The sequence below is a fragment of the Carettochelys insculpta genome, chromosome 3 (genome assembly GCF_033958435.1).
Source record: "Carettochelys insculpta isolate YL-2023 chromosome 3, ASM3395843v1, whole genome shotgun sequence".
Lineage (NCBI taxonomy): Eukaryota > Metazoa > Chordata > Testudines > Carettochelyidae > Carettochelys > Carettochelys insculpta.
The window spans coordinates 127,688,100-127,715,205 of NC_134139.1; positions in this window are offsets into that span (position 1 = coordinate 127,688,100).

Consider the following 27,106-nt stretch of genomic DNA (forward strand, 5'->3'; position numbering starts at 1 on the left):
GTTAGTTATAGAAATAGCTAACCTGCTTTCAGAATCTTAGTGAATTATTTTCGTAAGTCAGGGACCTGGAGGCCCTTGGGTGGCTGCAAACAGGTTTCAGGGGTCTGCCAAACATGGCTGGTGTCAGACGTGCTAGGACACAGAGCAGAAAGGCAAAGCTCCAGTGTGCAGATCTGCAGCTTGGGGCCCCAAATCTGGGTTTAAAGCCATAGGCCTTGGCAACTTAGCTTTGCAGTGCTCCTTGTGGCATGGGGCTCTGGGCAATGGCCCCGCTTGCTATCCCAACAGTGGTTCAGGCTTTTATATGCAGAAAAACAGTTGGGGCCCAGCTGGGCCATGGAGTTTGTATGGCATGTTGGCCTCAGAAAGAAAAAGGTTGAGAACACCAGTCCTAAGTGGTACAACTACCTGCAGAGGACTGGGGAGGCAAAAGTCAAGGAGAAGTACTAAGGAAGGAATAACTCAAAGGAAAGAGCAAACTATGCAGACAGGCCACAGACCTTGTCTTTAAGAGATTGGCCCATGCGAAAGCCTGTAAATGTTCCCATCATTTTCACCATATAATAGGCTGCCTATAAAAAAATTGCACTTGGGTTTTTATACCAATTTTAATTAAATGTATATTACAGACCTATAATTATAACATCCTGAAAAAGTTTTACAATAAAATGGTCAAGTCATAGGTTGTCAAGTGAGATAGGCCAAAAACCCTCAAAGAAAGCTCTTGGGACATAGAAGATAGGCAGGGACTTTGGGGAAAGCAGAGCTGTATATGGGGAAAGGAAGCAACGGGGACACTCAGGTCCTATCACGCAGCTAATACAGGAAGAACAGAAGCTACTAGGAGCGGGGTGGGAGGCAGGGTTGGGGCTAGTAAAGAGTGGAGTTTTCTGCACAGGTGAAGAGGTGCTGGCTGTGGCAATTGATTGTGAGGGGTAGGGAAAGGCATTTCCTGCCAAAGGAGGGGAAAGGTTTGCGGTTTATAGGAGGTGAAGCTTGAGGAAGAAGGAGTAAAAGAACTGCTTTGAAGTGGCTTTGCTTTTAACTCACACACATACTGGAACCAGGGTGATCATCAGCTATTGTTTAGCCCCAGGAGGAGCTCCTGTGTGGCACAGTTCAGCGTTCTGCTGCACCTTCGCTCTTCAAAGCCACTGGAACAGTTAGCAGAAAATAGTGCTGCTACCCAGATGTTTATCACCACTTTTGCTGCTTCTATGGATGGGACACTCTAATGGCATTCCCCACTGTCTGATGGTGATTGCTGCTTCAGTGATGGGCAGCTACCTGAGATTTGAGCCACTCACAATAGAGATCATACTATTGTATTGGGGGAAAGCAACAGGAAGACTGGGCTAGTGTTATATCAGCACTATTATCCGATGATGCAACCATCATACGTGAATTCAGACTGCATTTTAGTATTCTTGTTAGGCCTGAAGCTATTTGATACCCAGATAGTAGTTGCATTGAAGAAATTGGTTTTAATATCTGTGCTTTAAAAAGTGAGTGAGACCTTTAGTTTCACGTGTAGATTTGATATACTTATCCATGCTATGACACCTCAGGATTAGGAAGCTCTCACGTGCTGTTCTGGGGCTGCATCTTAAGACCACGCAAAAACTGAAGCAAAATCTAAAATGTGGAGCCTTCTTATTAAATGGAGATTGCCAAGTGCTTCTAAGTAGAAATCAAGGTGATGGTATTGATTTTTAAAATTTTAAGTGGTCTGAGCTACATGAGAGACTGCTTCTCAGTGTCGTATTGCCAGAAAGAGTTGAATGCCACTTGCACAGCTGCATGAGGTTACTCATATATGCAAATGTTTGCGTGAGCAGGGCCTTAACCCTATTTTGATAATCATGCCGCTTGTGGAAGCTTTTCCATCTGAACACACCTCTCACTATTTTAATGCTGTTCTCTGGACTGTTTCTATTCTGGTCTTCTGTGAAAGTTATGTATTTTGTATTTTTTAATGTTTTAACATGAAATAGCTTTACAGGCAAAATAACAAGGCAGATGACAGGTTGCTTGCTTGGCTGTTTACCAATGAAGCAAAAATACACAGAAGACACATAAAAAAGTTAAAAACCAGAGGCTGAACTTTGCAAGCAAATACATAAAAAATGGTTAAGTATTGTAGAAAGGTACAACTTGCGCTTTACTAGTGTTCTGTGGATGCAATAGCGTAATTGCGTCCAACTGGAAAGTCCACTAACAGATGTAGTTGACTCAAATATACAAGGGTAAATATTAGCTAAAATATTGCACTCCACTGTAAAATAAACTTCACTCCTTCAGATAAGTTGACCCAGCACTTAACTCAAGAATCAAGGTGAATAGAATATTTTCCACCTTACGTTTTATGGATGGGATCCACAAAAGGACTTAGGTGTCACTGTGCTGAGCATCACAACACTTAATCTTTAGGTGCCTGGAAAAATCACAGGAACAACAAATCTGATCTACAAAGCCAAGTTAGGCTCCTAGGCTTGCTATACAATGAGTGGGGAGCAGGGCCATCCCATGGAGGATGCAGGACCCAGGACAACCCTCATCCCACCCCAGGCCCCACTGCCATCCCCATCCCCCACCATATCTCTTCCTGCCCTTGCCCCACTCCATCCCCTTCCCTGAGCCCCCCCTGCCCCCACCTCCCTGCCTATTCCTACCCCTGCTCTGCCACCTCCCACTCCCATTGCACCCTTTTCCCCAAGACCCCTTCCTGGAGTGACACAAGTGATGGGAAGTAGAGTGACCCAGTCCCAGCCCAGTCCCAGACACTTCACTACCATTACAGCCAGACAGCTGCAGCAAAAAGTCTGAAGGAGGCAATGCCTGCTTTGTAATGTTTAGCCTGCCGATGAGAACATGTCCCTGGGATGTAGGAGACCTGTGTTCCATGCCTGCTTTGCACCAAGAGGGGGAGAAAGCATTCCACTTAGCATCCCCCACATCCCAAGTGAGTGCCCTAAACACTGGACTGCTGAGTCATTCATTCTTAGTCTCTCTTTTTCCTCCTCACCTCCTAAACCCTGGCCTTGGGTGACCAGACGGTAAGTGTGAAAAATCGAGACAGGGCCTGGGGGCTAATAGGCACCTTTTTTAGGTAAAGCCCCAAATATCGGGACTGTTCCTATAAAATTGGGACATCTGGTCACCCTACCTTGGCCAATAAGCAGAGAGAGACTGATGCAGTGGTTGTAGTTAGGATTCAAGCCTTCTACTCCAATCACTCTTTCATTATTTATCTGCAATGGAACAGATTCAACAGAAGAGACTGAGAGAACCCCATACCAGAATATGACATTGCACCACACATAGCTGGGACACACTTCTGAGACGTGGGGACCCCTAATTCATACAACTTTTTCTACCACTCTGGCAGAGAGCAGGAGATTGAACCTGACTCTCCCACGTCTCAGGCAAATGCTCTAAATGCTTGACTTAAAGATGTAAGAGGGATACCACTGCCTGCTCTGGTGAGATTTTGAATGGGGACTGGCACACTAGATGGCTTTTGAGCACACTTGCGTGACCTGGCCCCACACATGACTTAGATGAGTGATTGTCTTTCTTTCCCAGTTTGCAATTCACTTTGGAGCTTAGGTGAGAAAGAGCAGTCTGGTTGCCTAGGGGGAGGCAACAGTGTGCGGACTCAGAGGCAGAAAAATAGGCACCAAGGAAATGTTTACTTTGGAAATGTAGGCACAGAGTGAGTCTGGCATCTACAGGGTTCAGCAGGAATTCACTGTGTAGCACCCAGAGGCGGAGACCTCATCTGGGGTGAGTGAAGCCTCTGCTGAGAGGCAGCTGGCCTTTAGCTTATGTGGTAGAGTGCAGAGGTTTAGACCCTATGCTTGCAGGTTCTATCCCTAGGCATTACACATGGATACAGTGGAGCCAAAATGGGACTTTTAAAAAGGGGGAGGATAGGGCCAGATCCACAAACTTAGCTAAGTATAGAAACAGAGAGGGAGCCAGGCTGGTCTACACACTCTCAAAACAAAAAGCAGTCACGTAGCACCTTAAAGACTAGTGGGGCTGTCCCACAAAAGCTCACCTCATAAATTATTTACGTAAATATGGGATTTAGAAAGCAAAGCACTTTTGCGAATCTGGGCCTAACCCCCTTTTTAAAAGGAATGTTGTGGTGACGGTGGAAAACTGAGATTCTGTGTTACAACTTTTACAAAACAAGACAAGAACGGAAATGTTTTCATACTTTTAAAAATTCCAGCAGAACCCTGTGTAAAGTAAATAACCCCTGCAGTGTTTGCAACCCAAATACCCAAGCATTGTGCTAAGTGTCTAGGACCAGACAAGTGAAACTGACAAGAGTGAAAATGCATACTTTAGCTGCATTATTCAAATTGAGAGAAAGACAAAAGTGAGCTAGCAGCCTGAATAGCAGCAGTAAATTCAATTTTTAATGTCACTTTGTGTAAAATCTGGTGTTCTCTGTAAAACAGGTAAGTACATAAAAGTTCAGGAGACAGATTTTACAATTGACTGTGTCCTTTTAATCTAGTACAAGATCTTGTTACATAGTGATATGGTTTCAGTAAGCTGTTCTTAATGATAAATCCCTCTCTTGAGTCATTATAATTAATCAGAACTGAGCAGTGTTCAGGAAGTTTTTTTTTCCCCCCAAGTCATGAGATATTCCACTAAGGTGTTTTGTCATCCCTCCAGTCCACCCTGAGTGTATCACAAGTTCTCTCAATTTGATATAGAATAGCTGGAGTCCATGCTAAGATATTAGACCAGACTCTGTTTTGGCTGAGTTCTGCTCCCTGAAGGACAAAGTGGGCAAAAGGAGCTATGCAGGGGATTATAGGGTTGCTTTCGCTTAGGGGTTTGCAAGTGTGGGGCAGACCCCCCTGGGAGGGGCATGAAATTTCATAGTGGGGCCACAGCATAATCAGCTGTCGTGTTTCAGGCTCACATGTCTCATTAAAATGTTGAAATATGTTCCTGTTTCTAAGTTTGTAAATTCCAATTGATAAAGATTTTACATTCTACAGACTTATTTTCTTATACATGCCGGTGGGCTTTTTCTTTCATATGAACATAACTGAAATTTCCATCAGCTTGGATTCCATTAGCCAGGTTGGGGAGGGGCGGCACTGCTAATTGCAGGGATGAAAAGTGGGGCCTTATGTAAAAATTTGCTCACCCCTGCTTCATCTTATGCCCAGCTGCTTCTGACTCATTCTAGCAGGCAGAGTTCAGCACATCCCATTTACTGTCTCTAGATACATCTCATTTACCAGCAGTGCTCCTATGCTGGGCGTGGTGGGGTAGCACAGAGCTGATACACAGATACCACAACAGAGAGGAATGGGAGGAGAGCAGGAATCTTCCATACACCAGTGGAATTTCCCAGGGACCGTTCTTCTGGGTTTACAGCCTTTTGTGCTTGAAAGTGGTGGAAAGGAGCCACAATGGGACGCAAAATTTGTTCTGTTTATGGAGGGGGCAAAACCAATTTAAATGGTTCCTTCCAGCATGAGTTATCAGGTGCTCCTTAGTGGTCACGACTGCTTATACATATTGATCACCATCCTTAATATAGCTCCCCACAGCTCTCCTATATTTTTCCTAAAGTCTTCTTTGAAGGCGATAACAATGTTACTACTTGCTTCTTATCCCTTAGCCTGTTTTTAATCCATTACAGGACTTTACCTCTGATCCTGTAGTTACTAATGCTATTTAATAATCTGTTACAAAGGACTATCATATCTCTGAAAGCCTCAAATTATATTAATTTGGTTGTTTGTCTTTTTAAGGAATCCAAACAGATTAGGAAAGTGATTTGTACTTACAGAAATGTTGACAGGCCTCTCATTACATTTCATCTTTCTACCTACTTGCTGTCTTTAATGATTGGGACTGGAGACTTGCCCAGCTACAGTATAATCCTTAGCAAGTCTTCCAAAGTGTACAGTAGAATCTCAGAATTACAAACACCAAAGTTATGAACTGCCTGATGAACTACACTTTTTATCTGGAGCTGCAATCATAGAGAGCAGCAGAGACCAAACAAAAACAAACGAAGAAATAAAGCAAATACAATACAGTACTGTTACCATGCTAAATGTAAACTACTAAAAAATAAAGAGAAAGTTTACAAAAAGATTTGACAAGATAAGGAAACTTTCTGTGATTGTTACATTTAAATTAAGGCGCTCAAAAGCAGCATTTTTATTCTCCATAGTAACCTTTCAATACTATATTAAATCAATATTCAGTTGTAAACTTTTGAAAGACCCATAACATTTAGTTCACAGTTGCAAAAATTTCAGAGCCACAAACAATGTCCACTCCCAAAGTGTTCATACCTCGGGGGTTCTGTTGTATACCATGCTACCAAAGCTTTGGTCCTCTGCAGTAACAACTGTTACTAATTATAAAGCAGCAGAAGTGTAGCACTTTAAAGATTAAAAAAATGAGTTATTCGATGATGAGCTTTCATGGGACAGACCCACTTCATCAGATCTGAAGTGGGTTGGCCCCATGAAAGCTCATCACTGAATAAATCATTTTGTTAGTCTTTGAAGTGCTACATGGTTGCTGCTTTGTTTTGTTGGAGTACAGACTAACATGGATACCTATCTGTTGTTACTAGTTATGTTACCTGTTTTGTCAGTAGCTCAGCTTGCTAGCTCCTTGATTTCTTCAGAACTCAAATGAGTCAAATTCAGACTTGGATCTTGGTCGCCATGTACTTTCTGAAGTTTTCCCTGTTCCTTTTATTTTTTTCTTGTGAGGGAGGAAAGGGAAATTCATCGCTTTCTGCCAGTTCTTCCCCCTCATAACTGACAATGAGTAAAAATAGTTATTTTCCCATCATCCATTGTGGTAAAGACTGATATAACAGTTCCTGGCATGCAGATGCTAAAGAAAACCCCCACTGTTTTCCTCAGTCACTGTGTTCACCTTTATTACAGAATACAACCAGAACCTGTTACTGGGTTTACAGCTTACTCCTGTAAAGTGCTGCACTCAGGCCTTCTTCCAGCAAAGGTCTTAAATACGTGCTTAGCTGCAAGCATCTGAGACGTTCCATAGATTTCACTGGCACTACTCAGGTAGGTGCTTAAGTGTATACAGAATCTGAATCTCACCACTGAACAGGATGTCCATCTTCTTGTATTTGGAGAGAAAAATGATCTCTGTCTGGATCTGAGCAAATTTTTTCATATAGTTTGTGGATCTCCATTCCAAACGCCTAAATGTAGTGCCTTGCATGTTGAATAGTAACAGAAAGGGGTTTTCATATAGTTGATGAATCTCCCTGGCTACCTCTGTTACTACTGAACAGGAATATAATGCATACCTGATCTGGATTGACATTATTTTTACATGACATAAAAATTCTTGACTGTATCATTTGAGTCCCAGTCATAAATACACAGGCGCTTTCAATATTAGGGGGTAATGTTTGTCAACACATAAGAGCTGTATTTTCACATCGTAGTACAGCTATTCAGATGTAATGTCTATTAAATCCACCACATATGCTGAGGATTTATCAGTCTAAATTAGCTCTGTGGCATGTGGAAAAAAAAAAAGCAAAAACTTTTCTGCATATAAAGTTGTTGTAAGAGGTGCCAGAAGAAATCACTCTGAGCCAAGAAGCTGGTTTGATGACTCCACTAATTACAGGCCAGTGCTGCTCCTGCTGAGCTGAAGACGGCCAAGGCTTGTTGTCAAGCAGACTGATTAGCCACTGTTACCCATTAAGGCCACCATTTGAGTGTAGACAGAGACATGGAAGGAAACATAAGAAGGTGACATGTGCATAACCAAACAGGCTACCTCTCTGAAAAGAAACCCCCTAAAGCCAAATTCTCCTTCATTAACACATGAACATAAGGTAATTGAATACTTCACTCTCCCATAGAGAGCCAAGATCCATCATTCATGGCAATGGAGTTTTGATAAGGAAGGGTGTTTACATGAGACAGAGAAATTTCTTGAATGCATGTCACTCTACTCTGATTATCTGAGAGAAATCCAATTACATTTAAGTCTAAATCACTTTTACTATGCACCCATTTAGAATATAGCAAAGCATATTAAAGGGATAAATTGGGTTTGTGCACTTTTTAGCATCATTCTCTTTTATAAGTGTGATCTAAGACATCTTAAAAGTATTTTCTCTGACTCATTTTTATATTAGAAATTCAGGATTGTCTCCCAACCTGGGAAGACTCTCTGAATAAGTAGATGTTTTGTTGCTTTTTGACATCACAGATATTAAGAAAGTGAAACCCAAGCAATTGAGAGAGGAAGGGACTTGTAATCAAACTGTTTAAAACTCTGGTTTTCATTTGTCTGGGTGTTTTTTTAATTTTGTTGTTGTTGGGGTATTTTGGGGAAAGGGGGAATGCACTTATTTAACTCAAACTCCTAATCAAAATAATAAAATCTTATTGCAAAATATCCAAAATTCCCACCCTGTAATTACGGACTGAGAAAACTCTAACCCATGTTAAGTCTTTGGAACTCTTTAGCAAAATTACGTCAGCAAAATCAGGGAAGACAAAACTTGACTGTTTTGTTATTTAAAAGGAACATGCTAGCAGAAAACTTTTTAGTGCTTCTCTATTCATAAACATGACTGTATTAGCTAGGAATACAAACCCAGGTCAACTACTTGGAAAGCAGCTCTGCTCACCACTGAGCCAGAGCCAACAGAACCAGGGCAATTGCATTGCCCCCCCCCACCGTGAATGTCCATGCCATTCAAAGCTTGGACTCCTCAGCCACAAGCGAGCCCACAACCGATGAGCCTGTGCAAGCTCAAGACATCATCATCAGACATGACGGACTACTTACTCATAAACAAGCTGCAAGGGGACCCAAACGTGTTTTTTTTTCTTTTGCGGATTCCCATAAGAACTGAAGCATAGTAAGTGGCACACTCCTCTGGAAGAAAAATGTCACTTATAAAGGTCTTGCTTCATGTAAAATACCCGTGGTAGTATAGCAGTGTGATTACTGCAATTGTCAGTCTCTGGTATTGCCAAACCTTTCACAGTAACTTGGAATTGCAGTGGGCTAAATGAAAACTTGTTCTTAGGGCTTGTCTCATACAAAATTGAACCTTATTAACCATAGTGGTACAAGACACCTATTATGGTTGCAGTTATACTGGTATAAAGATTAGGTCGTCGGTAAAGAAGATATGGAACAAGACACCTTTATGCTGGTATAACTGTGTCCACATATGTGAATGCACTAGTATAACCAAGTTGGTTAAAAATCACCACCCTAAACAACATAGTTCAAATGGTACATAGTGTTCCCTGTAAGCTGTGCATTGTGCAATGGCTCAGGAGAGATTCACATGCTGGCCAGCTGATTAGGAGAGCACTCACAGCAAGATTTTGTGTTTCTAATGGTGGTACATGTGCATTGGTGCACAAAAAACAAATGTATTCTGTTTATAGGTGGAAAAAACATGCACCTGGATGGAAGACATTAGAGCAGGGGTGTGCAAAGTTCGGGGGGCAGGCGCAGGTCCCCCTGGAGGGGTGTGAAGTTTCATTAGGCAGGTGCAGCATGATCAGCTGCTGGGTCTTAGGCTCATTCATCTAATTAAAAATCTTGAAATATGTTACTATTTTTAGGTATATGTCTTCACATTTATATGCTGATTAATTATGTTTTTACATTCTACAGACTTATTTTCTTACATGTGCCAAAAGTTTTTTTCTTTCATATGAACATAACTGAAATATCTATTGGGTTGGGCGTTCAACAGGTACAAGGAGTGGGGGCTACTAACTGCACAGACAAAAAGTAGGGACCAATGTAAAAAGTTTGCTGACCCCTGGATTAGAGGGAACATTGGTGGTACATGGCCTTAGTCACTAGCAACCACAGGGAATTTTAGAAAATATTTGAAAAGTCACAAGTTTTATTTATTTTTGTTTGCCTGAGGGCTCGTCTACACTTGAGGACTTGAAGACCCTTTTTTTTCCAAAAAAAAGTTGTTTTTTTACTGAAAAAAACCACAGAACATTCATGAAAAGTCAAGAGAAATGGGCTTTTTCCTCAAAATAATAACTTTAGCTCTGCTAATGGCTTACATTGACCTCTTTAAGGTAGAAAATGAATGCATGTAAACAAAGCACAGCTATTATTGGTTTATGTGAATGCTCCGTTTCACAATGCTGTGACTATTTGGATGCAATTTTTCAACTTTACTTATTTTGACCTTGGGACGTTGAAAAAAGTATCATAGAAAAAAAACACACATTGTAGACATAGCCTGAGAGTATTTTACAAAGTGCCTTCATTTGTGTGTTTTGTTATAGAAACATAATAAAACATTAAAACGTCACCCTATAAAAATGTGGGCAGAAACAATAAAGGTGGGAGAGAGGTGCTAAATGAAAAGGTATATTAGTGCCAGAGACAATTAAACTAGAATACATCTCTGGAGTAACAAGAATCTGAGTACTGGGAAAAGATGGGATGAGTACTAAAAAGGCCCAGCACAGTAACGGTTGATCACCTAGCCCAGGGGTCAGCAACCAAAGCAGCAAGAAGAGCCATTTTTGAAAAATGCAGTTAAAAAACTCAATTCAAGAGCCGCAATGCATGTGAATACAAAATGGTCCTTAATAAATAATGTCAAACCATACTTTTTGTAACCCCTGTTCTACGAATAGCAAAAAGACACTGATTTGCAATGTGATACATGTTTATTGCAGGATGTTCACCATTTATAGAAAATAGTCAGGAGGGTTTTTTTTCACTTTACAATTATAGAATTAGGAGCTAGAAAGAAGTCCTTCAAAAGCCACAGGTTGCAGATCCCTGACTTAGGCCCCAGTGGATATACTAAGCAGCCTGGTGTCTTAGCACAAATATCCATCAGACCAAGGCTCAAGACACTGCTCTGGAAGGTACTGTAGTCAGAGCCTGCAATATTAAGGGCTTCAAACAAACAAACAAAAATCAAACAAAAAACTACAGTCAACCCACCACTACATAGGCAGCCAGTAGCTCAAAACAGAGCACATACTGCTGTTGCTTTCTGAAAAAGTGGCACACAATGGAGAAACCCTGTTGAAAGCTCCACAAGTGGGAATTACAATGACCCAGTCTTGTGATCACACCAGCATGTGTTCCTGTTTCCAGGTGGTCATAAACTAGGGACACACAACATGCACTTTGGGCAGCTGAAACAAAACTTGCTAAACATGTGCAACACATGTCTTTCCATGACCAAGATGTGAACAAAAGTGAGATTAAAATGCTTATTCTGACTCAATCTCTGAAAGAGTCCCCTCAGTAAAAGCAGCCTAGCAGAGACCCCTACCTCCCAGCAAAACTCCAGATAGCCTGGGCTTGTGTGTATCCAGCAGGCAATATTGTCCAGGAATTTCATCAGTGCAGAGCTTGCACTTGCAGAGTCCACACAGAAAGATAAAATTATGCATCATCAACCCATGGATTAGAAAAGTTGTCAAAAGATCTCAGATAAATTGAACATGGAAAGTAGGAAAGATTCTTGGTAACAAGAGCAATTGAAATGCATGAGTGATGACACACATAGCTGTTTAGCACCACTATTTGACTCTCTCCTTCCAGGTGTTTCTCGAACCATATGAGGACAATTCCAGACAGAGAAGTGGTTTTCTCTAGGCCAGTTGTTTGTGAAAAAAAGAAAAGATAAACAAAAGTGATCACAGATAATAAGTTTTGAATAAATTGCCAAGTTACAATTGATCATTATTTTTAAATTAAGCATCCTCCAATAATGCTATTAATCGCAGTCTGAAAATCTATGTTGTGGTTTCCTTTTTCATTTAATGAAATGTACATAGAACCTAGAACTGGCTTTGATGGGGGTCTATGAATGGTTTTTTGGGGAGATGATTGCGGTTCCGCACTAATGAAAAGGTTGGGAACCGCTGCTCTTGGCCATGTCTATTCTGAAATTATTTTCTAAGATTCACAATGTTGCCACTAGTTCAGTTGAACTTGGTTGACATTTCTTCCTAAAATATTCTTGTAATGACAAAGCCCTTGTGCTGAAACAACAACTCCCACCCAGGTCAATCATATTAAAAGCCATCAAGAAGTCCGTTGTGACCTAAGTTGCCAAATGACCGTGATGTAATACCAATAGAAAATCACTCATGACTATGATAAAGGCAGCCTTTATGTATCACATTGTGTACTTAGATATGCCATTATAGTTAGCAAACAGCTGACAGCGAAGTGTGAAAATTAGCTTTGTTTAAATAATCATAATAATTTAATATATAAACATATAATGACTTTTCTTTAAGAAAGTAAGTTTGAATAGGACAAAAGAAGTATTGTTCAAACTTTTAAAGATTTAAATAACACAAATTCAATACACCTTAAATAAAAAAGCAAGAGAAACTAAAGAGGCTTAAAACCTTACTGTCCTAACTCTATATTAATTTGATTTTAAATACTGTACAATGACTCACAGAATGAAAAGAAAACTTTAACAAGCGTCACCATTTCTCTTGTATGATAATCTTTCTCCATTATCAAAGAAAAGAAAAGAAAAGAAAAGCTATGCAATGATCAGGTTGAAAGTAGGGATTAATTAAACAACTGCAAGGAACTAAGAAACAAGCTTCCTTTTCATCACAGGTTCTTTTTAGCTGAAAGTGAACTGGAACACAAGAGGCTAGTTTCCTCCTTGCCTATTTTGTTTTAACTTGCATATATTTGTGAAAAGTTATTCACCAACTTTTGTAACATCATTAGTCTACAGTTAACATTCATTGCTTCTGAACAAAGTGGTTTTAAGTTCTCCTGAAAATGTCAGTGCTCTCCGTTGAAAGGTTAGGCATCAGTTTCAATATTTGACAAGAGGGTTTATTGCTAGTTTTTTCCCCCTTTTCATTATTTAGGAGCCCTCAATCTGCAACATCCTGAATTGAACACACATACATAATAAACTAATCCCAGAAAGAAAGTCATCTCAAATGAAGCAGAGTTATGACTGGTTTTCTAGTGAAAACTTGCTAACAATGAGCAAGTTGAAAGGTCACGGTGGGTAAGCTGCATGGCCCCTTTCCCTTTTCCCTCTACAGCAACACCTTGAGGACCTTTGATCTAAATGTCGGTGGTGAAAATAACATAAACAGATACTTTCCTATTATATTCACAGGTGTACATTCCTAAAACATCCCACCGTCTTCATCTGCATGGAAAATCGGTACCTTAAAAAGAGATCCCTTCTCTCCTCAGATCACACCCGTATCTGGAAAAGGAGTATGAATGTAAACATCATGTTCTAAACACCCACAGTCTGACATAAAGCATTATGTACCAGGATAGGACCAGTCTGTTTTGCTATTTTCAATCACATTGAGTAGTAGCTTACTTTGCAAATAGTCTGGGACTTGTCACAGAAAAGCATGATAAAAGAATCTGCTCCTAGTCCAGTCTACTGGATTGCATATGTTGTGGAAACCAGGTCTCAAGCCTAATTTGACATACCCATGTCTGTTCAGGAAAAGTTGGCAATGTCATTCTTAGCTGCCATAAATGTGGGACGAGGGCTTTAGCATATGTCAAAATACCTTTTCAGGCACCCCAAGGCTTAGTTTTCAGCAACAGTTGAGACAGCGAGGTAAAAAAAATCACTATGCCTCCCTAGGCTTTTACAAAATATCTTACTATATTGTGCAAATGTTAAGGCTATTCATGTCCATCTATCAATTTGTGTATATTTCTTGATTTTTACAAGACTCCTTCTGGAGGCCTCTTCTTCCTGAAAATTTTTGGAAAGAAGGGGCCTCTGGAAGGAGGACTTCCTTCTGGAAGTCCCCCAGGGACCGCTCTTCTACATGGCGTTTTGGAGTCCGGAAGAGCTTCCTCCAACATCCTATATAAGCATCAAGAGTATAACACACAGAGAAGGAAAGTGTTATTTCTATTGTGTCACAAAGTGCTCTGAGGTGTCTCAATTTCTTATACTCATGCACAATCGATTTGAAAGGCTACTTTCAAAGAGTACTTAAAAAGCAACTACCTCAGGCTGGCCCAGCTGTACAATATGCTGTCCCCACCTCCTTCTACTGGAAAGGATTCTAGAAGTGGAGAGTCAGACTTCCTTCTCAAAAAAATGTCACGGGAAGAAACTACTAATTTCACAGGCCTTCACACAAAAAAAGAACGGTTTAGAGACAGCATGCAACATATTTTCCAAGACTCGAGCAGAAACTACTGGTCTTTGGGCGTTGAATGTTTAAAAAAAACAAAACCGTAGACACCGTGCCTACCTTTTAAAGGTCAATCGCCTGTCTGTGTACTTTATAGCTGAGGCGGTACTTTCCCTCTCTCTTAAAAACCTCATAAATAATAAATGTCAGTGCAGGAAGGGAGAGAAAAGAGAGAGACCATTAAGAGGAGTCAGTGGTCAGTTTTCCTTTCCTACAATTTTATTCCGTGTTTATCAGCATTTTGGTATTGTACTTCTACCAGTACTTTTTGTCTTTTTTTTAAAAACAGAAGTTGAATGAAAGCATAAAAACTATCCACTAAAACCCTGCAGGTGTTTTAAAAGCTGCAGAGTTTAGAAGGGCAGCTCCTGACTATAAATAGCGCCTACTGGTCCTTTCCCCCTGCTTAAATAACAAAAGGGGAGAAGAATGCTATTACCTGATTTGCACCTCAGCAAAATCACAGTTAATTTTTTAAAATTATGTGATCTGATAAAACACTGTTATTTTTAGCTACTGGTCAAATATCCTAGTCATTCTTTTTATTGCATTAATAAATTCCACAGTATCATATTAAACCATGTAAGTAGCTGAAGAGAAACATGCAAGTAGGATGTTTTAGGACTGTGTCAAAATCATGACAGGTTGAGCAAAAGATACTTGCGATTTTTTTAAACTGTTCTTTAGAGCTGATGTGCCTTAACCTGGAAAATAAGAAAGGCAAGACAAGGCTCTGATCTGCAAACACTTACATACCCAGCCACTTCATGGCTGTGCATAGCCCCACTGGGTTCAAATTGCACTGCTTAGGCGCTCATCCTACAACTAGACCCATGCTGAGGAACATGATGCTGGGTCAAGTGGTAGAGCAGTTCTACAGCTCCAGAGCTGGCCATCAGATGGAGAAGACAGGCTAGACCCTGGGTCTACAATAGCTGTCCAGAGGCAGTGACTGCGAAGACCTACCTCACCTATATAGCCTTCTGGCTTGAGCACCAGAAGCTTAATTAAGGGAACCTGGATTTCAGGAGGCCACCAGCTGCATCTGGCCATGACAGACCTTTATCAGAGGAAGGTCTGGGAGCACAACAAGCTCTTATAGGCTGTTTCTACACATGCCACTTTCCTCCAAAAGTGGCATGCTAATGACAGCCCAAAATATGCTAATAAGGCACAGATGCAAATTCCTGGCACCTTATTAGCATACGGTCACATGGTTTGGCGTCTGGAAGATGTTCTTCTGGACTCCAAAATGCCATGTAGAAGTGCAGCCTCTTGGGAGTCTTCCAGAAGGAAATTCTCCTTCCAGAGGCCCCTTCTTCCCAAAAATTTTCAGGAAGAAGGCACTCTGGAAGGAGGACTTCCTTCCACAAGACCCCCCTGGGGACCACGCTTCTACATGGTGTTTTGGAGTCTGGAAGAACATCTTCAGACTCCAAACCATGTGACCTTATGCTAATGAGGTGCCGGAAATTTGCATCTGCTCCTCATTAGCATATTTCAGGCTGTTCATTAGCATGCCACTTTTGGAGGAAAGTGGCATGTGTAGAAACAGCCACAGAATTCTACTGCTAAGAGCATATCAGCTACATCGTCTGCTTCTGTGTGGCCAACTACCAGTGACACACCACCCGCTTGGTCCAGAGGCCAAGACAAAGAAGGAGTCACATCTGAAGAACAGGCTGACAGAAATGTATAATCAGATTGAAAAAGTTTCTGTGGCATTGAATGAAGTGAGGCTGCAGCAAAGACAAGCCAGGGAGGCAGGTGCCTGAAAGATGGGCTTTCTGAGAAGTGAATGCTTGGGCTATATACGGTGACCTTATCGTGATGCAGCTGCACCACTGTAAGCACTTAGCATAGCAGCTTTATTCTTATGGTCCCATCAACATAATTAATTCACCTCCAACAAGCCACCGTAGCTATGTCAGGAGAAAAAGCTCTCCTGCTGACATAGTGGGTATGTCTACACTTGCACTCCTCTTTCGAAAGAGGTATGCAAATGAGGTAAATTGAAAATGCAAATGAGGCATAAAATTGCATATTCTAATTTCAAAAGAGCTATTTTCGAAAAAAGAAAGCCAGTGTGGACACTGCTCTTTCGAAAGTAAACCCATCTTTGAAAGAACCCTTCTTCCCTTTATTTAATGGGAAGAAGGATTCTTTCAAAGATGGGGTTTACCTTCAAAAGAGCAGTGTCTACACTGGCTTTCTGCTTTTGAAAGAAGCTCTTCGAAAATTAGAATATGCAAATGAGGTGCCAAATATGCAAATGTATACCTAATTTGCATTTTATTTACCTTATTTGCATATCTCTTTCAAAAGACGAATGCTTGTGTAGACACACCCAATGCTGTATACACCAGCACTTATCTGAATGTAAGTTATGAGTTATGCTTTTTTTTGGGGGGGTGTTATTCTTTCCCCCTCTAAGGCCGCGTCTACACGTGCACGCTACTTCGAAGTAGCGGCGCCAACTTTGAAATAGCGCCTGTCACGGCTACACGTGTTGGGCGCTATTTCAAAGTTGAAATCGACGTTAGGTGGCGAGACGTTGAAGTCGCTAACCCCATGAGGGGATGGGAATAGCGCCCTACTTCGAAGTTGAACGTCGAAGTAGGGCATGTGTAGACGATCTGCGTCCCGCAACATTGAAATAGTGGGGTCCGCCATGGCGGCCATCAGCTGAGGGGTTGAGAGACGCTCTCTCTCCAGCCCCTGCGGGGCTCTTTGGTCATCGTGTGCAGCAGCCCTTAGCGCAGGGCTTCTGGCTGCTGCTGCGGCAGCTGGGGATCCATGTTGCATGCACAGGGTCTGCAACCAGTTGTCGGCTCTGTGGATCTTGTGTTGTTTAGTGCAACTGTGTCTGGGAGGGGCCCTTTAAGGGAGCGGCTTGCTGTTGAGTCCACCCTGTGACCCTGTCTGCAGCTGTGCCTGGCACCCTTATTTCGATGTGTGCTACTTTGGCGTGTAGACGTTCCCTTGCAGCGCCTATTTCGATGTGGTGCTGCCCAACGTTGAAGTTGAACGTTGACGTTGCCAGCCCTGGAGGATGTGTAGACGTTATTCATCGAAATAGACTATTTCGATGTCGCTACATCGAAATAAGCTATTTCGATGTAGCATGCACGTGTAGACGTAGCCTAAGTGACATATGTTATACCAACAAAACTGGAAGTATAGACATAGCCCTGGAGATTGAACCTTGAACTGAAGAGGAAGAAGATGAGACAATGCAGAAGGTTGAAGAAGAAAAGCAAGTCTGTGAGAAGTTTGATTACACCCATAATGCCCTGGAAAAGAAGAATGGATACATGTTACTATACCCTTGCCCGTATACAGCTCTGATTACAGAATGAGGCACTAAGGCTATGTCTACACTAGTCCAAAACTTCAAAATGGCCAAATACATATTCAGCGCCTCATTAGCATGCGGGTGGCCACAGCACTTTGAAATTGACGCGGCTCACCACCTCGCGGCTCGTCCAGACAGGGCTCCTTTTCAAAAGGACCCCGGCAACTTCGAAATCCCCTTATTCCTAACAGCAGATAGGAATAAGGGGATTTCGAAGTTACCGGGGTCCTTTCGAAAAGGAACTCCATTTGGATGAGCTGCACGGCAGCGAGTTGCATCAATTTCGAAGTGCCGTGGCTGCTGGCATGCTAATGAGGTGCTGAATATGTATTTCAGTGCTTCATTAGTAAACTTCGAAAAGGCCATTTGCATGGCCATTTCAAAGTTTTGGACTAGTGTAGACACGGCCTAAGGGTAAAATTCTGACCTCAATAAAGTTAATGAGAGTCTTGTGATAGACTACAATGGGGCCAGGATTTCATTCTGAGCATTTACAAGACAGAAGCATAGGAATGGGCTTTGCACAGGCTGAATAGGGAAGAACTATTTATATAAGAATGGGGTGTGGGTAGAAAGACCTGCCAACATTTAGCTTGTAAATTGATATCGACCTACAAGATCAATCTGTAAATAAATAACTGCAGAAAAAAAATCTACGATTATGTGTATAATTTCTTCTGTCTTCTTTTTAAAAACTTGTCCAAAACTATTCTTCTTGTTTGTCAGCAAAATTGACAGAAAAGCCTAATTAAGTCTAATTTTATTTTTCTGCAAAAATGCTGTTTTAGTTTTGAACTTTCTTATTCTAGCTTCAAAAAATCACTGTTAATCACAAAATGACTATATTTGTCTATATTCCTGCTGTTTTATAAATTAGAAAAAAGAAAAGGAGTTGCATTCATAATATTATTGCTATCAATAGCATCCTCCATTACATCAATGGCTGTTTCTTACAGTTATGTTCTAAAAGGACTGAAGACTGAAGTGGTTTATCTTATCAGTTTACATATTAAATCCCAAAGCAACCTTTTCCAGCCAAAAGACACATTGTCAGCAAAAAAACCTATGATGCAAGTTTGTATCTCTTAACTGATAATGTAATTAGCACAGTCTCCTTCAGCTGGAAGGTGCCAAATAACATACAGAACTTCACGAAACTCATCAATCTAGTGAAATAACAAAACTATCACTTTGATATCAAATTATTTCTTATGCCTTTGAGATTTCTGGGCCTTTTGTTGAGACTAAAATCTCAGGGCCCAGTTCTGCCTACAATATAATGTGATCTGTGTTATTTCATTGGAAATAAATGTTAGCTGGATTGGGCACTTTGCCATCAAGTACCAAATCTTGGAGCAGATCCTCTGTTGTTGTGAAGTGTCACATTTCTATTAAAGCCGAAGTAAAAAGTAACATATAAAGGCTACGTCTACCCTACAGAGATTTTAAGAAAGAAGCCCTTCTGGAAGATCTCTTCTGAAAGAACTTCTTTCAAAAGAGAGAGTCCACACACAAAAAAGTGGATCAAAAGAGTGATCTGCACTTTCAAAAGACAGCATCCACGTAGCTCCCACTATTTTGAAAGAATGGGCCAGGGATCAAAAAATCAGCGGCCATGAGGACTGCTTTTTTTGAAAAAAAGGGCCTGTGGAGCATCTACACCTTTTCTTTCTAAAGCTTTTGAAAGGGGGCGCTCTTCCTCAAACAGGAAAGGAAGAGCAATTTCGAAAGGAGTACCTCATTCTTTTGATTTCCTTTCTAAAGAACAATAAGAAGTCCTGTGATACAGACTAACACGGCTATCTCTCTGATACTTTTCAAAAGAATGCTTTTTGTGTGTAGATGCTCCATGGGATTTTCCCAAAGAGCCCCTGAACTTGCTAGTGTAGCAAGCCAAAATGTTTACTGACAGAAAAGTAACAGGCGAAAGATTGAAGGCTTCCATTCCTCCCATACCTGCAAGCAGATATTAAGTATACTGAACTGAAAAGACAAGACATTTCTGAACCTGATCCACTCAAAATCAATTTGACAGCAATACCCTTAAATTTAGAACTTAGCAAGAATATTTTATCTCACAGGCAAATCACATCTCCAGGAGAAAATTGAATCTAGACGTAAAGTGAAAAGTTTTTAAAAAAATGAAAAGAATCAACTCGTGGCCTTTTGCAGCACAGTTCCCACCTACCTCCAGAGTTTTTTACCAAGATTAAAAAGGGAAATCTGTACTTGTGCCTGAATCATGTCACACTTGAGAGGAAAAATGCACTGCACACAGTATTTGTTTTCTGTATTTCCATATGCAGTCAGTTGCAATTTTGTAGTTTCATATATTTCTCACTTTAATAAAATCTTAGTGAAATAATTCTTACATTATTTTGCTAAAATTAATTAATCAAAACTATTCACTGTACTATATATTATAATTCTAAAGAAATGGGAAAGCTGAAAAGGGTAAAGTAAATTTTTGGTCAATTACAAAATGTAACCTATTGAATACACTTATATCTGCTTGGAGTTTCTTCTATTACCGTGTTTTTATATATAATCTATAAATGCAGTACTTATGTAGCCCCTCATTACCAAAGAATTTGGGCCAGCATATCTTAATCTTGTTATACTTTTTCAGTTGAAGTTATTATTGTTTATAAACCCAGGAATAACTGAAGGATGATTTAAAAAATATATATTTATACAGTTCCCCTTCATACAGTTCTCCTTCTTGACACTGTTGTTAGTGGGAAAAAATGTTCAAAACTGAAAAAAACCCAAAACCTCTTTTTCAAATTTGGACATACACAGATTAAAAAAATAATCCTCAAAATTCACTCTATTCTCTAAACCTACGCATTCTGACAGCCATATAAAGACAATACCTATTTAATTTGTAATACTTCATTTTGTTAAGAAAAAATAACTTTTTGTTTACAGAACTATGAAAAAATGTAGGCAGAGATCTGCCAAATTATATTTTACTTTCAGTAGGAAAGAGATCTTTAACCTAATTTGTTGCAACTATTTTATTAACTGTGCCCTTGCAAGTATTCATTGGGTAGTTGATAGATAAAAACAGAATCAAATATTTCTCCATTTTATTGACCAAGTAGTACCTGTCATTTGTAGTGCATCAAATGTACAGATTCAAATTTGTAATTTATTACTACTGGTGGTGCAACCTGTTTGGGAAAAGTGTCAAGAATTGGGCAAAAACAGTAAAGTCATTTTCTGGGGGAAGTGGGTGTAGGGGTACCTTTTTCTAAGCTTCTTTACAGCAAACCAGCTGTTAATAAGAGGGTTGCCAACAACAGCCTTTTAGGAACCTTTAATCACAAATGCAGTATCATCCGGAAGCTGTTTATAACACATCTACATCTGGTAAGCTACAGAAGACAGAATTGTTTCTAAATATGACACTCCTATTCAGGTGTGATTAAAAATATCTGATTTTGAAGAGGACAAGTACATTTTGGACCTCAGAGATGTATTACAACATATATGATTAATAAAACAGAAAACCTATGATAAAAGAAAAGCCACCAAAGGCTGAATGGAAGAGGGAAATAAGAAAAATATCCCATCTTCCTTCTTCTATGCTTCTGGAATGTGGGTAGATCAGAGTAAAACTTTACATGGCAAGAAGATTAATGGAAGACTGCTGAAGCTCAGAAAGACACTAAAGTGATTTGGAGTTCACTGTCATAGTTACGCTAACTTCAATGTATCTATGAGGATTTACACCAGCTGAATATCTGGCCCACTGGATTAACAGAAGGCCCTGTCTATTAAAATTGTTGTTTATTTAGAATCATAGTTTCCATAGCAATTAAAGCATACATTGCCCTTCCTAGAAGCCGCTTTATCTCAGAATTTCTCTTTTTGCTTCAAATAGCTTTGTAGGCACATTCCCTAATAACAGACATAAACCTAAGCACATTATCAATGTTTATTATTTCCTAGCATCTTCTGGAATACAAGGCACTTTACAGAAAATACATCAAAAACAATTTTCTGCCTTGCAGGTCTTATAGTATAAGGACAATCATTTTACAACCCTTCGAGGTGTGTAGCTCATTATCAAAAATAATCCCAATGATTCCAGTGAAGTGCCTCACAGTAGCAAGCACTATGTCCATATAGTAACAAAGAGGAAGCCGTGCTAGTCTATACACTATCAAAACAAAAAGCAGTCAAGTAGCACTTTAAAGACTAGCAAAATAGTTTTATTAGGTGAGCTTTTGTGGGACAGACCCACTTCTTCAGAACCATTCAGAAGAAGTGGGTTTGTCCCATGAAAGCTCACCTAATAAACCATTTTGCTAGTCTTTAAAGTGCTACTTGACTGCTTTATGTCCATATAGTAAGACATAGCAAGTGATGGATTCGGCAAACAATCAGAAGAAGTGGGTCTGTCCCACGAAAGCTCACCTAATAAACCATTTTTCTAGTCTTTAAAGTGCTACTTGACTGCTTTATGTCCATATAGTAAGACATAGCAAGTGATGGATTCGGCAAACAAGGGAAGAGACCAAGACACAAAAACACAACTTGTGGAGATGAGGTAACATGATCAATCATTTAGGCACACATACATTATTATAGATGAAAATACAATTTGAGTATGTTTCTATAGACTTAGTACACATTTTTCATATATGATATTGCAGAATAGGCTCTTTAAAGACTTGTTTTTGCACATTTGTATCATGTTAGCATATGGCTGAATGTGAATGGAACACGGATTCTAATATGACACGGAAAGGAACGGAATGGAGCGGAACGTGGATTCTGATTAGTGAAGATGTGAAGAGGGAATAAGGTGAATAAATTAAAAATAATGGCATACATTCTTAATAGCAGCTGCCACATTGTTTTATGATCAGGTATACGTCCCATGCACTAAGAAGTATAATAACTATAAAAGCAAACATTCTGTCTAATAGTCAAGGCAAAGGAATGGATGCCAACAATGAAACTAAATGAGCTGCCACCATTCCAAAGTTTACAAAAAACTAAGTCAAGTATCAGTGACAATTGTTTATTGCAATATTTACTTAGCATCAGAAGACTAGAAAACCACTGGCACAATATTAATACTTCCAGTGAAAAAATAGTGGCAACATATTATAATTCCCAGTGTTCTAGCTGGAAATGTAGTGCCTAAATATTTTCCATTATCTTCCTAAAAATCATGTGGGACAGCTTAATAAATAGAATTAATGACAGAAAAAAATAAATACATCAGCTACACAATGCTGGCAGCTTTTTTCCGTGCTATTTCCTTGGCTGTAATGCTTTAGTGCAGTACTTCAATAACTACTTAATTTTTGGCATTTAAACTTTTAAAATGTTAATATTTAGAGTGGTATGATTTTGTGGGGCTATGAATGAATGATCGCCTTAATATACAATGGAAAAATACACTGAATAGTCTTTTATCAATACACAGTTTGTAGAGAAGTAACTAAAGAATTTTTAAATTGACAACTGATGCTTTTAAGACATATGATAGAACCTTAAGTTGCATTTGTCTTCTAGCCACTGGAGTGAATTTTGCAAAGGAATAAAACATGTAATCAAATAAACAGCATTACAGATATATGGTTTTCTGAATTAATATTGAAAAATGTTGGTTATTTTTAAGACTATTTCCGAGTATAATGGTAACTGTACTATAGCGTATTTTGTGAAAGTAAGACACAGAAACATGAACCCTCACTATAACACTCTGCTATTAACTGTTTGCTGAGAACCTGAATGGTATCAAAGCTTCTGACGAGATTTAGGAGGTCCGTGAATCAGCAAATTGAGAGTAAGTCTTTTTTGTAATAAATCTCTTCATAAATGTCCATATCCTAAGGATATGGTGAGTTACTATTTCTGCTTGTTACAGGTAATTAATGTTATTAATTTTACAGCTGCTTCCACATACTTTTACATTGAGTTATAAAGTTACCTAGTAATTCTGCAAGGAAAAATTACCTGTGAACATGAGAAGCACTGAAAAATTACTGCCCTCATAAGCCTCTTAGTTCTTTCTTTCTTAATGCTTGTTTTTCATCAGGATCATACAAAGAAAAATATATATTTTTCTGAAATTTTATTAATTGCTTTCTAGAAATAAACCCACTGTCATTTCAGTTGGAAAATGTAATAGCTTCTTTCGCCAGACATTTCTAGCTGATTGATTAGGAAAATATTCCCTGTATGGTTTCCTTAAAATACAGATTGTGTAATTATTCAAAGAAGGCTCAGTTCTCAGTTATTCTCCAGATCTGAAGAAGAGGGTCTGCCCCATGAAAGTTCATCGCCTAATAGATAATAGTTAGTCTTTAAGGGTGCTACAGGACTGCTTTCTTTGTTTTTGTTTTACTTATTCAAAGTGAAGCTGCTGTAATAGATTATACCCACTATCCCTTCCAAAATTTATTGAGTTTGTTACATGTTTTTGGGTGTCATAACTACTTAAATAATTTTTCTGAACACAATTACTTGCTGTTTCAATTTTCTATTTTATGAAATATTAATTTGTGGGATTCAGCAACAACTACCTCTAGCGAAGGGGAGCTGAAACAACTTTTTATAGCAGGGGTGCTGAGAGGTGTTGAACCAAAGTGGAAATCCTGGCTATAATGGAAACCACTTCAAGCCAGGGAGTGCTGCAGCACATCCTTCCCCACCTTCCTAGTTCCAGCACCTATACTTGCAAATGCAGAAATTCAAATTGCTTACAGGCAAAAGCATTGTAAATACGGTATAATTAAGAAAATTTGTAATTAACACAATTTCATCTGATTTGTAAGAAAAATCTCAAAATCCTCTCTGTATTTTCAAAGATCTATAGCTCTGGTGAAATAAGATTTAGCATTTATCAATTAAACGCAAAACAATTCACTTGGAAAAGAGAGTTAAGACTTGAACTAATTTGTCAGCCACGATTATCACTTGGAAAGACGCTCAGTTTATTAAAGACAACTACTGTGTGATAAGGACACGATAGATACTAATAACCATGCCGTTTAAATTGCTTGAGTTGGCTTTATGCCCAAATTCTTCAGCTCAGTATATCAACACACTTGTTGCTGGCAAAGAAAGAGAGGAACTCCCTCGGATCTGAAAATACCACACAAACGTCTCTTTCAAAATAAACGATGAGAATGAACTGTCCTGCTCACTTCTTATGCTTCCCGTTTGGTAGAGAGGAGAAAGACCATAGTCAAATAAAAGACATTATTTTCCTAAATAGGCAAAATGGGAAAGCATAAAGATGTTAGAGTTTTCTTTCTGGAAAGTATTTATACATAATAGCCCTAAATTCTGCTTATGTTAATCTTGCAGTTATAAACAGTTACCCTCCCTCTCCAAAAAACAAAAACAAAACAACAAAACAAACCCTTCTTTGCTTTCCCTTGAGCAACCCATGAAAAACAGAAAAATTTCAGTGAGTCCAATGATTTTGTTAGTTTTTTACTTTAAAAATAAGTTTATATTAAACTTTCTCAAAAGAAACAATGCTATCACCTTTGTTTCTGTTTAAATTTAAATCAAGGCAAGACCGATGCTACCATCCAATGTTGTTTTCTTGACCTATGGTAAAGCTGTGATGAAGAAATTATGCACAATCATTTCCTTTCAAGTTATGCCAAAATTAAGGTTACATTTGAGGCACCCTCAGCCTTGTGTATGTGAAGTTAGTCGCAGATTTCATACGTGGGAAAACAACTGAAACAATTAAAATCTGTTTTCGTCATCATATTCTCTTTGGACAGAGAATCTCTCAGATTTAACTAACCTCCCGGCATATAACTGAAGAAACCGGTATGCTTGCTAAATACTTTATATTACCCCATTTGTTCAAATAGCGCCTAGTAATGGGTCAGCATTATCCCATTCATCCAGAGTTCAGTTGAACAAATATATGAGTTTTGCTGAGACAATGGGCCTCAGCTGCATGACAAACACACGCCATGGCCTTGAATTTTAATCTTTAGTGAAAACTTGTCTTACCTTTCCACAAATCCTTCTCCAGCGTCCGCAAGTGAATGATCTGGAAAAATAAAAACAAACTCCAAATGTAACAGCGCAGAAGTTGACTCCAAGCAGCCACTGCGCTAGGTTTTGTACAGACTAGTTTCTCACCGTTTGAACTACAAACAGCAACTTTCCCGTGACATTTATTTTTACTAGTGAGCAATAAAAATCACCCCGTGGTCCAATTAATGTGCGCATCAGCGTTTCCATGCGCCTTTCATCATCTTGCGCGAGGGGGGAAATGGAAAGGCAAATACATAAAAAAGCATCAGCCACAAGACTTTCAACTCGTTTATAAATCCAGATAAAAGTTAATAGTTAAGCTCCTTCCTCTCTCCTCCACCCTCCCAAGTGTTGATGTCCTTTAAGAAGCGAAGTGGTTTTGTTCTCTTTTACCAGAGGCTAGACAATCTGTCAACATCCCCACTTTATTTACGGGTTGAGCAACAACAGTTCCTCAAACATCAACATTTTACGTTAATCCCGGAGATAATCCACTTCTCTAAAACCAACAGATCTGCCAGGGTCTGTATTATTTACTTTTAAAAAATCAACTGCAAAGACTCCTGACCTATCTTCCCCTGCCTGCAGAAGAGAGGAGGAAAGCTGTCCCAGAATCTCTCTACTTTCAGTTCCTTCCCCCTGCCCCCCCCCAGGACAGCCCCCCACAACATTCCACCCCCCGACCCCACCTGCTCAAGTCTAGTGGAGTTTCACAGGAGGAAACAAAATCTTCCCAGTGGTTCCTTTCGGGCGATTGCCTCAACCCGTCTGGAGGTTCAAACCTGAAAAAACAAACACCTCTATTGAATGCAAACGAAGCTGGGAGGGTTGTGGGGTGGGGTAGGATGGGGGGGTAATTCTCCAGCAGACAGCTACTCTCAGTGTCTGGTTACACAAACATACCTGCGGACAGGTTGGAGAGAAATCCCTTCGAAACCAGAAATGAATGCCAAGGGTGGGGCTGCTGGGGGGGCAGGAGTCTGGAGAGGGCAAGGACACCCCCAGGGCAGCATGCCCCGGGCAGATCAAGGCTGGGACTAGGAGGCAGGACAGGGGCGGGGGGCTAAAACAGTAGGGACGAGCTGGGCAGGGGCAGATGCTCCGGAAAGTTTAAAAGAGCTCGGGCGAGAGACTTTCCCCCAGCCAGGGGGCGGGGGAGGGGGCTGGGGGCCGGGCCAGCCAGCCCCACCCGCGCCCGTGCCTGGCCGCTGGCCCCGGCTGCCCCGCCCGCCCCGCGCCGAACGTACCTGCGGAGCCCGGGGGCTGGCGGCAGCGGGGAGCCCCCCACCCCATGGCCAGAGGCGCCCGGAGCGGCGGCCCCCGCCCCCAGAGACCCGACCGAGCGCCGCGCTGGGGCGCCCCCCGCCCGCTCCGCCCCCGCCTCCTGCGCCGCTCGCGGCCGGGGTCCGCTCCGCCTGCTGGAGGGGGGGGGGGCTGCAATGGGGGCGCGGGGGGATATGGGGGAGACGGGGCGGAGCGCGGGTTG